At 39.9% G+C, this 12,568-nt stretch overlaps 1 long non-coding RNA gene across 1 annotated transcript in view; it reads left to right on the forward strand.

The window, feature by feature from the left end:
* The window catches only part of LOC106559439, a 66,971-nt gene that overhangs the window by 41,108 nt on the left and 13,295 nt on the right, over positions 1-12,568 (forward strand). Inside the window, exons 4-5 of the long non-coding RNA XR_005354183.1 lie at positions 2,827-2,959; positions 6,653-6,758. This is a non-coding gene — a long non-coding RNA (uncharacterized LOC106559439). The remainder of the gene's footprint in view (positions 1-2,826; positions 2,960-6,652; positions 6,759-12,568) is intronic.

Raw genomic sequence — 12,568 nt, forward strand, 5'->3', positions numbered from 1 at the left:
GCGCCGCCTTCAGCCCAGGCCCTGATCCTGGAAACCTGGGATTGGGTCCCACGTCAGGCTCCCTGCATAGAGCCTGCTTCTCCTTCTGTGTCTCTACCTCTTTCTCTCTGTCTCTCATGAATAAATAAATAAAATCTTTAAAAAAATAAAAAAAATAAAAAAAATATTTCTGACAATTGTCTATTTCTGTATCTTAGGTATGCCACCAGGAATGTTAAGATAATTCTTCTCTGTAACAATATTTTGATAAAAAGGAAATGTATTTGTGTTTCATAAAGTAGAGGTATTATTGTTGGAGTAGGTTTTTTTTTTTGTTTTTTTTTTTGTTTTTTTTGTTTTGTTTTGTTTTATTATTATTATTCTGCTGGGAAAGAAAAATGTAAAACGTTTTTGGTGGAGTTACTTAAAAGGTGCCAGTGAGAGGAGCCCTTGTCTACCTCAGTTGGTAGAGCATGTGACTCTTTTTTTTTTTTTAAGACTTTATTTGGGATCCCTGGTGGCGCAGCGGTTTGGCGCCTGCCTTTGGCCCAGGGCGTGATCCTGGAGACCCGGGATCGAATCCCACATCGGGCTCCCGGTGCATGGAGCCTGCTTCTCCCTCTGCCTGTGTCTCTGCCTCTCTCTCTCTCTCTGTAACTATCATAAATAAATAAAAAATTTAAAAAAAAAAAAAAAAAAAAGACTTTATTTATTTATTCATGAGAGACACACACACACACACACAGAGGGAGAGAGAGAGAGAGAGAGAGAGAGAGAGGCAGAGACACAGGCAGAGAGAGAGAAGCAGGCTCCATACAGGGAAGCCTGATGTAGGACTCGATTCCAGGTCTCTAGGATCACATCCTGGACTGAAAGTGGTGCTAAACTGCTGAGCCACCCAGGCTGCCCCATGAGCGTGCAGCTCTTGATCTCGGGGTTGTAAGCTCAAGCCCCATGTTGGGTGTAGAGATAACTTAAAAATAAAAATCTTAAAAGAAAAAAAAGATGATAGTGAGGAGCATGGCCAAAACTATTCTGGTTGGTGGGATGGTTAAATAACTAGGAGTGAGCATGGCTAGATTGTTTTACTAAACTGAGGCACTCAAGAGAATGACTTGCTCATACTGAACTCCAGTGCCTAGAGCTGTGCTTGAAAATGCATTCGAGTCAGAATTTTGTATGTCTCATGAAAGGTTTTACCTGATCTGAGAAGAAAACCATCAATGGTAAAGAGAAAAAAAAAGTTCTGTATGTTTCCTATCACAGAAATAGAGATGATTAGAAAAATCTCAAGTTTTGAAAAGTTCTATATTTGTGTTTTATTTTAAATACATCCTTTAAAAAAAAGTTTAAAAAATTTTTTAAAAAGTTATATTTATTTATTTACTATTTTAGAGAGAGAGAGAACATGAGCAGGGGTGGGGGCAAAGGGAGATGAAAAGAGAGAGGATCTCAAGCAGGCTCCTGCTGAGCATGGAGCCTGATGCAGGCTCAATCCCATGACCCTGATATCATGAACTGATTGAAAACCAACAATTGAACACCTAATGCACTGCACCACCCAGGTGTCCCTGTTGCATTTTATTTATTTATTTATTTATTTATTTTTTCGTTTTATTTAAAATAAACAAGTATAGGGGCACTGGGGTGGCTCAGTTGGTTAAGTGTCTGCCTTTGGCTCAGGCCGTGATTCCATGGTCCTGGGAATAAGCCCCCATCGGGCTCCCTGCTCACCAGGGAGTCTTCTTCTCCCTCTTACTGTGTGCTCGCTCTGTCTTTCAAATAAGTAAATCTCTAAAAAAATAGAGTAAAATAAACAAGTATAGAGTTGCCTGGCTGGCTCAGTCAATAGAGCATGTGACTCTTGATATCGAAGTTGTGAGTTCAAGCCCCACTTTGAAATAGAGCTTACTTAAAAATGAATGAAGCCAATTAAAATAAACAAACAAACAAATATAATGTTACTTACCTACAGTTTTTCTAATATTTGCAAAAATCACTTTTATAAAAATATTAATACTATATTCTGAAATATTTATAGTTTATCAATCAGATAAATATGTTTGCACCAATAATACTTTAATACTGATTATTTACTCTGCATATAGGCAGAAAAGTATTTCTATAATTGCAATGGGGGAAGAAGATTCTAAGAAAGATGATTTTATTTCTTTTTTTTCTTTTAAGATTTTATTTATTCATTCATGAGAGACACAGAGAGACACAGGCAGAGGGAGAAGCAGGCTACCTGTGGGAAGCCTGATACTGGACTCTATCCCAAAACCCCAGGATCATGCCCTGAGCCAAAGGCATATGCTCAACCACTGAGCCACCCAGATGCCCCAGATTATTTTATTTCTGTTTTAAGATTTTGGCTTTTCTGGAAGGAAGACCTCAATTTAATGTGTATGCTAAAAAGAAACTAAGCTCAGAATAAAAACTGAGCTCAAAGCAGTGTACTGTAATGGACAGAGGAGGTCAAGGTGGATGGATTTGGGTTCTGGACCCAGCTCTGTGACCAGTGGAAGAACTTTGGAGAATCCAGTCCCTCTCTCGGTCTCAGCCTTCTGATCTGTAAAATGTGGGATTTCAACTTGTTGATCTCTACCAGGTCAAAGAGTTTGTTGATTTTATTTGTGATTTTGGGAATGTGATTGGGCCAGATATTGTCAAATTTGGCTGATGTCAAATCGAACAAAAGCAAGCATCATTTCACAAAGCATCTCTTAGAAGAAGTACTCTTTCTCTCCTGTTCTTTCCCTTCTTTTTTTGGCAGTATGCTATTCCCATCACTTCTTATGTGCCGGACATAAAAATATAGTCTGTCTTCTTCTTTCACTTTCCAAGGGATATCTTTGGTTGAGAGCGGAAATGGAAAAGATGTACCAATGAGGAAAGCTGAGTATTCTACAGAAGCAGGCACGAGGAACCACCCAGGCAAAGACAAGAATGAGGAGAATTGAGAAGAAAGGCTGGAATGGTAAGTGTTTGCTAAGGAAGATGTTTATGATGATTTGCTCCGTGTCATGCAATGAAATTCCATCTTCTGCTGCCTTTTCAAGAGACCCAAAGGTAGTAAGATCTGTGTAACTCTTCATGGCTCTTTGGAGCAGGATTTGTCTTCCTTATAGACATGCCAGTGTGATGTACCTGGACATGACATGGTCCTGCTGTTTCCAGGTTCAATATAAGAGCTAGAGAGAGCTACTTTAACTGTAGGCATCACTCATAATGTTATTTAAAAACAGAAAAACAGACCCTGTATTATGTATCAGCTACCTCCTGTATATTTTCTTTAATATTTTGAACAATTCATCAATATAGATGTTTTCCCCCTTATAAAATTCTGCCTTTGGAAAGCTGGACATTTTTATCTTTTTTTAAAAATATATTTTTAAAGATTTATTATTTATTCATGAGAGACACACACAGAGAGAGGCAGAGACATAGGCAGTGGGAGAAGCAGGCTCCATGCAGGGAGCCCGATGCGGGACTCGATCCAGGATCCTGGGATCATGCCCTGAGCCGAAGGCAGACGCTCAACCGCTGAGCCACCCAGACATCCCTAAAAATATATTTTTAAAGATTTTATTTATTTATTCATGAGAGACACAGAAAGAGAGAGGCATAGACATAGGCAGAGGGAGAAGCAGGCTCCATGCAGGGAGCCCGACATGGGACTTGATCCCAGGACTCCAGGATAACGCCCCAGGCCGAAGGCAGCTGCTCAACCGCTGAGCCACCCAGGTGTTCCTGGACATTTTTATCTTGAGACATTCCAGGTCTGCTTTTAGAAGAGTCTCAAGTATTGAATCAAATATGCACAACTTTTAAAATTTCTCCAAGAACATTAGCCATTGCTCTCTGTTGTCTGCTAGATATTAAATTCAGTTAGCTTGAATTATTTTAACATTACATTTTAAAATATTAATATAAATATTAAAAATAAATATTAAGGGACGCCTGGGTGGCTCAGTGGTTGAGCATCTGCCTTCGGCTCAGGGCATGATCCCGGGATCCTGGATCGAGTCCCACGTCAGGCTCCCTGTGGGGAGCCTGCTTCTCCCTCTGCCTATGTCTCTGCCTCTCTCTCTATGTGTCTCTCATGAATAAATAAATAAATCTTTAAAAAAATAAATATTAATATAATAAATATTAGTTTATTTTTTTTTAGTGATCTCTATACCCAGTGTGACACTTGAACTCATGAACCTGAGATCAAGTCAGATGTTTACCACTGAGCAGACCAGACACCCCTGGAGTAAAATCCTTAAACATACTATGCATAAAAAGTATGAATCTATTCTTTCAAACAAAATATTTATATATAGAACTTGGTTCCTCCTCTTACTGTGTACAAAGTTACTCAGAAATTGGTATAGCTGAGAATGAAAAGGTTTTCTGACTCCCAGGCTTGCTCTGATTTTTTAAAAAAGATTTTATTTATTTATTCATCAGAGACACAGAGAGAGAGAGACAGAGAGACAGAGAGACAGAGAGACAGAGAGATAGAGAGACACAGGCAGAGGGAGAAGCAGGCTCCATGCAGGGAGCCTGACATGGGACGATCCCGGGTCTCCAGGATCACCCCCTGGGCTGAAGGTGGCGCTAAACTGCTGAGCCACCTAGGTGCCCCTTGTTCTGATTTTTGTTGCAGTGGACTGTCTCAAACACAGAGGCCTCTCCTCAGTTTTTTTTTTCCCCTCAATTCTGAATTCCTTGTCCACATTGCCAGCAACCTCTAACAACAATCATTCAATCATTATTACACTGTGTGTTCCCATCTGAATCAAGGCTGAACTCAGGCTTTGCTCTGGGCTGAGATGACTAGGCACATCATAAACAAGTTTGAAGTTAGGGGTGTCTGGGTGGCTCAGTTGGTTAAGCCTCCCAGTTTTGGCTCAGGTCATGATTTCAGATTGTGAGATCCAGCCCTGGTCAGTTTATTTTATTTTTTAAAAATATTTTTAATTTATTTATTCATGAGAAACACAGAGAGAGAAAGGAGAGAGAGGGAGAGAGAGAGAGAGAGAGGCAGAGACACAGGCAGAGGGAGAAGCAGGCTCCTTGCAGGGAGCCCGAGGAGGGACTCAATTCCGGGTCTCCAGGATCACACCCTGGGCTGAAGGCAGGCACCATATCGCTGAGCCACCCAGGCAGCCCAGCCCTGGTCAGTTTAGCACTGGGCTTAAGTTTCTTTTTCTCTCCCTCTGCTGACCCCCTATCCTCCTATATCTTTCTTAAAAAAAAAAAAAAAAAAAAAAAAAGCTGGAAGTTGCACAGAAGTGCTGCAGCAACCTATCCCCAGGCTCTGATCTTTCTACCCACACTGGCTAGTTTTGTTTCTTCTGAAAAAAAAACCAAGAACAAGAGGCAGATGTATGGGCTCCCTGCATGGAGCTTGCTTCTCCCTCTGCCTGTGTCTCTGCCTCTCTCTGTGTGTGTCTCTCACGAATAAATAAATAAAATCTTAAAAAAAAAAAAAAGATGCAGATGTACTTAAAAAGCCTTTGGCTCTGTCTCTGCCCAGTGTGCCCATAGTGCCCTCTCGTGGCAGAGTGGAGCATTTCTGAAAAGGCAATGGAGAATCTGACTATAGCACAACTGATGGGAAATTCTACATACTCATCCATGTTAGATGTCTTCATGTGTTCAAAAGAGAGGTCTCCATTCTTGTGATATTCTGTTAGTTGAAAACTGTTGAAAACTATTAGGTTTTATTTAAGATACTAAAGAAGTATATTGGTGCACCTGACAGACCGGCTAATTCTTCTGATGCTGGGATAGCAAGAGAGCCTCGACTTTTTCAGAGAGAAAAGTCACCTCTTCTATTGCCCATTATTAAATACTCAACTGTGTTGACTTTGTTCTTCCTCCTTGGTAAGAGTTTTGAAGGATCACTTAGACAACCAGCTTCTGAACTTCCAATTATTAAAGGAGTAACTTGGATAATAGGACCATTTTAGATACAATTATTGCAGAGTTGGGGAACATTACTGGTAAGAAAGGATTCTTGAGACATTGTATGCTAGGAGTAGCAGGGGGATAGAAAGAGCTAGGGGTGGGAGGGTGGGGGCAGAAAGAGCTACACTTCCACTGTATGGAGCTGGTGGTTATCCACTTAGTGCTCCAGGGCGAGGGGACGTTCAGGGAGTACTAGACCATAAATGTCTTCTTCGAATTTGTACTCGTAAAACTACTTTTGCAAGATTTCTCTGGTGCTTATCATTCAGTTGAATATTAACTATGTGTGAGAAACATGAGCAATCATGAGACCCTTTCAGAATTTTGCAATCAGCCGTATTTGATCCTCATGGGAAATATGCAGGCTATCAGTCAGCCTCCTGGGCTAAAGGTGAACATTTTCCTGCTGCCATCTCTCATCATAATGACCAAGCTCCTCTGCGTCCAAAAAAAAAAAAAAAAATCAATGCCACTTTCTATTTTTTAAGAATGAAACCACTATATTCTTTTTTTTTTTTTTTTTTTTTTCTTTTTAGCCATGATGATTTTCGAGCTCCGTTGTGGTGATATAGACATGTATAATTAGCATAGTAGCCAAAAATGATGAGTCACTTGACAGTGAACCAGATGTGGAGAGGTAATCTGTATGTCTTTGTTAACAGAGAGTGCATCAAAATAACCATACTCACTTTGTATTTTCCTTTCATAGTGTCAATGCCAACAGAGGGCTGAAATTATCCCGCATCCAACCACCAAAGACTACCGTGTTTTGGGACATAAAGAATCTGGCACTAGCAGTCCGACATCACAGTGCGGTACCAATTGCCTCCACCTTATTTTTGTTTCCCATATATATTACAAAACACTTCCTTTAATAAAAAGGGCTCTCTTCGTCTATGCAAAATATTCTAATTCAAGGACCTAACCGCCACACATAGTACATGGCCTAGAATACAAGTTCAGTTTCAAACACTTGAAAGTGGGGCATGGGGGCCTCCTTTTCTCTCTAAGAGCACCCCTGCCAACCTTGCTACACCACTATATTGAATTTCCTCAAAGCAAACGAAAACAAAAGCCTTTTATATTGCCATGTATTTTTAAACCAGTGGCTTCTTTCGCATAGTTCCACTTATTACGTAACTAAGGAGAAAAAAGACTATTCATACGGAGAGGAAAATTCTTTGAAAATGTTGCAAACTTTGTAAAATACAGCATATTATGAAAAAAATAATTTTCAATGAAAAAAAAACAATTTAAAAAACTGATTAAATGTTAATGTAGGCACCCCAATAATTTTAGAATATTCTACACAAAATCTATGTATTAGGTTTCAGTGAAGTGAAAACTATCCTGCAGAGATGGAAATATACCTTGATGTTTTGTTCATGTTCTTTACAAAGGATTGGCATCTCTGAAGACAGAACAGATAGAAAAAGGAAGTCCGTTTTATTATTTTTTTTATTTTTATGTTTTGAAGTCTGTGTTTTAAAAAATGATCTTAGGCAACCATGACCTTCACATTTGTCGAAATTTGACTTGCTCTGCTGTTATTAATGGGCTCAGGCAAATTTACTTCCTTATAACATTTATGTATGTCACATGATAGAATAAATATTCAAAGACAAAATCAATCATAAATAAAAATAACCCATAATACTTATTACGAGGAAACTGAGGCATGGCCTATCAAACCTTTTAATAGGCTAACAAATCAAACTGAAAATATTTAGCAACTTTACTCATATTTGCTAACAGCATCTTTCTGAGATAATTCCAAGTGGCTTACAGACTATACCATTATTCCTATAGATAAGAAAGTCTGAAGGGACCTGCACTACTTCAAATCTCTATTTTATTTATTCATTCATTCATTCATTCATTCATGAGACACACACACACACACACAGAGGCAGAGACACAGGCAGAGGGAGAAGCAGGCTCCTTGCAGGGAGCCTGACATGGGACTCCATCCCAGGTCGTCAGGATCACACCTGGGGCTGAAGGTGGCGCTAAACCGCTGAGCCACCAGGGCTGCCCTATTTTAGTTTTTTAATAAATAAATGACCAGGCTTGTCATTTTAAACATTGGGTGAACTTTTAATTTTACAGTTTTAATTTTGTTTTAAGTGTAGTGTTTCCTATTGAGAAATTTATGAAAGAAAGCAATTAATAGTTTTTAAAAATATTATGTTGAAACTAGTACTTTTCTATAGGTTTTTTTTTTTTTTTGAGGTTTTATTTATTTATTCATGAGACACAGAGAGAGAGAGAGGCAGAGACATAGGCAGAGGGAGAAGTAGGTTCCTTGCAGGGAGCCTGATGTGGGACTTGATTCTGGAATCATGCCCTGAGCCGAAGGCAGATGTTCAACTGTTGAGCTACCCAGGCATCCCTTGTTTTGTTTTTTTAAGTAAACTCTATACCCAACATGGGGTGACAACTCATGAACCCAAAATTAAGAGTCATGTGCTCTACTGAATGAGCCAGCCAGGTGTCCCCTTTTCCCGAGTTTTTATTTGGGGTGTTCATTAAATTGCTGGATTATTGGGGAGTGTCACCTTCTGGTTCAGTTCATTCAGCTCATTCTTGGAGGCAGGAAACACTTTTCTCTGAAAAGTTTGCATAAAGCCTTACTCCTAGGCAGTCTTTAGGTGGTACCATAATATTGTTATGATGTGGCATTTTATAACACATTTCTACAATTGCTAATCCATATGACTCTTAGATTTTGTTTTGTTTTGTTTTTAAGTCCTCTCTACACTCAACGTGGGGCTCAAATTTATAATCCTGAGATCTCCACCAGCTAGGCCAACCAGCCATCCCTCCATTTGAATCCTAAAGTAGTGAGAACAGATGCTGTTGTCTTGTTTTCCAAGGCTCCAGAGGTAAAGGAACATATCCAAAGACACAGAGCTATAAATGGTAGAAGTAAACTTTGAACTCCAAATCTTTGTGACTACAAATTTTGAGCTTTTTTTTTTTAAACTTAGGGTAAAATGTTCTAGATCCTTATGGGGGAGGGGCTTTATTATTATTATTATTATTATTATTATTATTGAGGTATAATTGGTATATAACATAAATTCAGGTGTATAGCCTAATGATTTGAAATATGTATAAATTGTGAAATTCTCATCACAATAAAAACTAGATCCTTTTTTTTTTAAAGACTTTATTTATTTATTCATGAGAGACGCAGAAGAGAGAGAGAGGCAGAGACACAGGCAGACTCCATGCAAGAAGCCTGACGTTGGCCTCGATCCCTGGTCTTCAGAATCACACCCTGGGCTGAAGGCAGCACTAAACCGTTGAGCCATCAGAGCTGCCCAAACTAGATCCTTTAATAAGCAAACTCTTACTGCTACCAGCACTCCCAATTCCTCATGAAACACTACTACTACTGGGCCCAAGTGGGGTTACAAGGAAATGTAGGAAAGATAAGCCAGTCTAAGCTCATGATGCTTACTGGCATCTTGGCAGCTGGCTACGTACTGTTATAGCTTTACCTTGAAGGAGTAAACTTTTTTTTTTTTTTATTCGAGAGAGACAGAGAGAGAGAGGCAGAAACACAGGCAGAGGGAGAAGCAGGCTCCATGTGGGGAGCCTGACGTGGGACTCGATCCCGGGTCTCCAGGATCACGCCCTGGGGGACTCGATCCCGGGTCTCCAGGATCACGCCCTGGGCCTAAGGTGGCACTAAACCGCTGAGCCACCCGGGCTGCCCTTGAAGGAGTAAACTTTAGTAAAGTTTTAATATATTAGGATAATCTGTTGCACAATTCCCTCCCATCATCCCATCACCTTAGGCACCCACATGCCAAATAAGCAGAAGTTTATCAGGAAAGATTACAAAAGGGACACCTGGGTGGCTCAGTGGTTGAGCATCTGCCTTTGGCCCAGGGCATGATCCCAGGATGCTGGATCGAGTCCCACATCGGGCTCCTTGTGGGGAGCTTGCTTCTCCATCTACCTATGTCTCTTCCTCTCTCTCTCTGTGTCTCTTATGAACGAATAAATAAAATCTTTAGAAAAAAAAAGAAAGATTACAAAAAAGTGCTAGCGAATGCAGCCGCATTCCTAGCTCCAAAGTTATCTCCAGGTCGCAGCTGGTTCTCACTTTCCTGCCGTCTGGCATCTTCTGACGTTCAGCTCTTGCTCATGAGCACAGGAAAAGTCCCAGATGGATCCCAACACTCAACATTTGGCACCAAATGTCCCATTTGGATCTTTCCATGACTTTCCCAATATCCAGCCCCCACAGAGAAGAATAATGCTAGCATTGCATAAATGCTACTGGGGAAAAAATAAGAGACAGAGAAGGAGGAGGGGAAAATAGAGAGAGAAAGAAAAAGTCTGTTCTAATAGATTGCGTTGATTTCAAAAAAGATTGTGGGTGATCACTTAATGGCACTTGTGGTTAGAGTGATAGTAATTAAACAAATTAAATTGAGTATGTTTTTAATGCCAGCCAGTGTGCCAAGAACTTTACATGCATTATGTCATTAAATCCTTATAGTCATTTCATGAGATATATTCTTGTCCCCATTTTACAGATGAGTAAACTGAGATTCAGAAAGTCATAGTAGCTTGCTCAAGCTCACTTCATTTGCAAATTATGGGGCTGAAATTTTTACCAAGACTCAGAGTGGCATTTGGGTCATAAAAGCATTGTTTAGGGAGACAAAGAAAGGACATATGGGTTAGGGGGAGAGTGAAGTAATCACTGACTTCCTTCCTTAAGTCTTACCCTGATTCATTTATATAAAGCTGCTATGATTTGATAGGAAACGTGCAGCTGAGATGAAGCATGAATGGCCCCTCATTTTCGTAGGATTGGCAGTTGATAAAAGTATTTGTTGTGCTGATATATAAATGATGCCCTATAGGAGGATCCTTTTCTGCTTTGCAAATCAAATGCAAGAAGCTTGCAGAGCAAACATCATGGTATAGACACTACAAAGTAGTTTCTCTGCGCTGCAGAAATGGATAAGAATAGATTGATTCATTATTATTTTTAGACAACGTATTTATGTTTTTGTATTTGTGCTTTATTACAGTGAAGAGGGCAGATAAACCCTTTTCATGGGCGGCCTTATTTTTGTGTTAAAAGGCTCACAAATACACATGTTATTTCTTCATTAATTTCTACCAGTGTTATTGGCTATATTCTCTATGTTGTACTTTTCATCTCCATGACTTGTTTATTTTATAACTGGAATTTTATTCCTATTAATTCCTTTTATCTATGTTGCCCGTGCCCTTACCCACCTCCGTTCCAGCAACCGCCAATTTTTTACTCTGAATTTGAGTCTGTGTTTCTAATGTTTGTCCCATTCACTTACTTTTTTTAAAAAAGATTTTTATTCATTTATTTGAGAGAGAGAGATTGCGAGCAGCAGGGAGAGGTAGAGGGAGCAGACTCCCCACTGAGCAGGGAGCCCAATGCATGACTCCATCCTAGGACTCTGAGATCATGACCTGAGCCAAAGGCAGACACTTAACCAACTAGGCCACCGAGGCATCCCTTTTAGGTTTTATTTTTAAGTAAGTCTCTACACTGAAGGTAGGGCTCAAACCTACAGTCCCGAGGTCCAGAGTCATATACTCTACTGACTGGGCCAGCTAGGTACCCTGATCTAATGTATTTCAAAATAGTTCCTTTTTCCCTCCTCCTGCCAAGGGAGAAAGTGGTAGAGCTCCAGGACGTACAGCAGAAGGATGGGGTCCTGCTGATAACTGAGTTCCCTGGAGTTTGTATCTCTTGGACTCGTCTACACTGAGCCTCCAGTAATTCATCAGTGAGAGTTCAGGTTTCCCTGCCCTGACACTGGTTCCCCTGGCAGTATTTGCTTTGGTGAGTTCTCTGTATCTACCTGTCAGTCTCTCCAATTTGGGGGGAGGGGGACAGTGGTTTGCCCAGGGACTTCCCTTTTCTAAGGAATCTAAAAAGAAATGTTGATATTTTAGTTTGTTCAGCTTTTTACTTTTTGTTACGATGGAGTGACAACTTCTAAGCTTCTTAGATGCAATACTGGAAAGCAGAAGTCCTCTTACATCTTTTAGAAATGAGAAATATTGAGACTAAAACCTCTTCCTTTTCTTCCTTCTGTCTGTAGGCTGATAGCAGCTATAATTATCAGTGAAAGGATTTATTCATAGAGGAATCTGTATGCATGTAAGATAATCTCAGTGTGAAATATATTTCATGTACATTAGATGCTATGATTTGATATACAACAACATAGTAGTAAAACCACACACACAGCTTCTGGAGGCAGATATACTGTGGTTCAGATACTGGCTTTGCCATATATGACATGTATGGTTTAAAGCAAGATAGCCTATTTGAGTTTCAGTTTTACATCTTTTAAAAATGGATAATATATATGAATATAAAAATATAAGTATTTTATTTATTTTTTAAGATTTTATTTATTATTCATCAGAGATACAGACAAAGAGAGGCAGAGACACAGGCAGAGAGAGAAGCAGGCTCCATGCAGGGAGCCCGATGGTGGGACTTGATCCTAGGAGACCAGGACCATGCCCTGGGCCAAAGGCAGGCGCTAGACTGCTGAGCCACCCAGGGATCCCCCATGTAAAATATATTTTAAGAGGGATAATC

The sequence above is a fragment of the Canis lupus genome, chromosome 1, assembly GCF_011100685.1.
Source record: "Canis lupus familiaris isolate Mischka breed German Shepherd chromosome 1, alternate assembly UU_Cfam_GSD_1.0, whole genome shotgun sequence".
In the NCBI taxonomy this organism is placed as follows: Eukaryota; Metazoa; Chordata; class Mammalia; order Carnivora; family Canidae; genus Canis; species Canis lupus.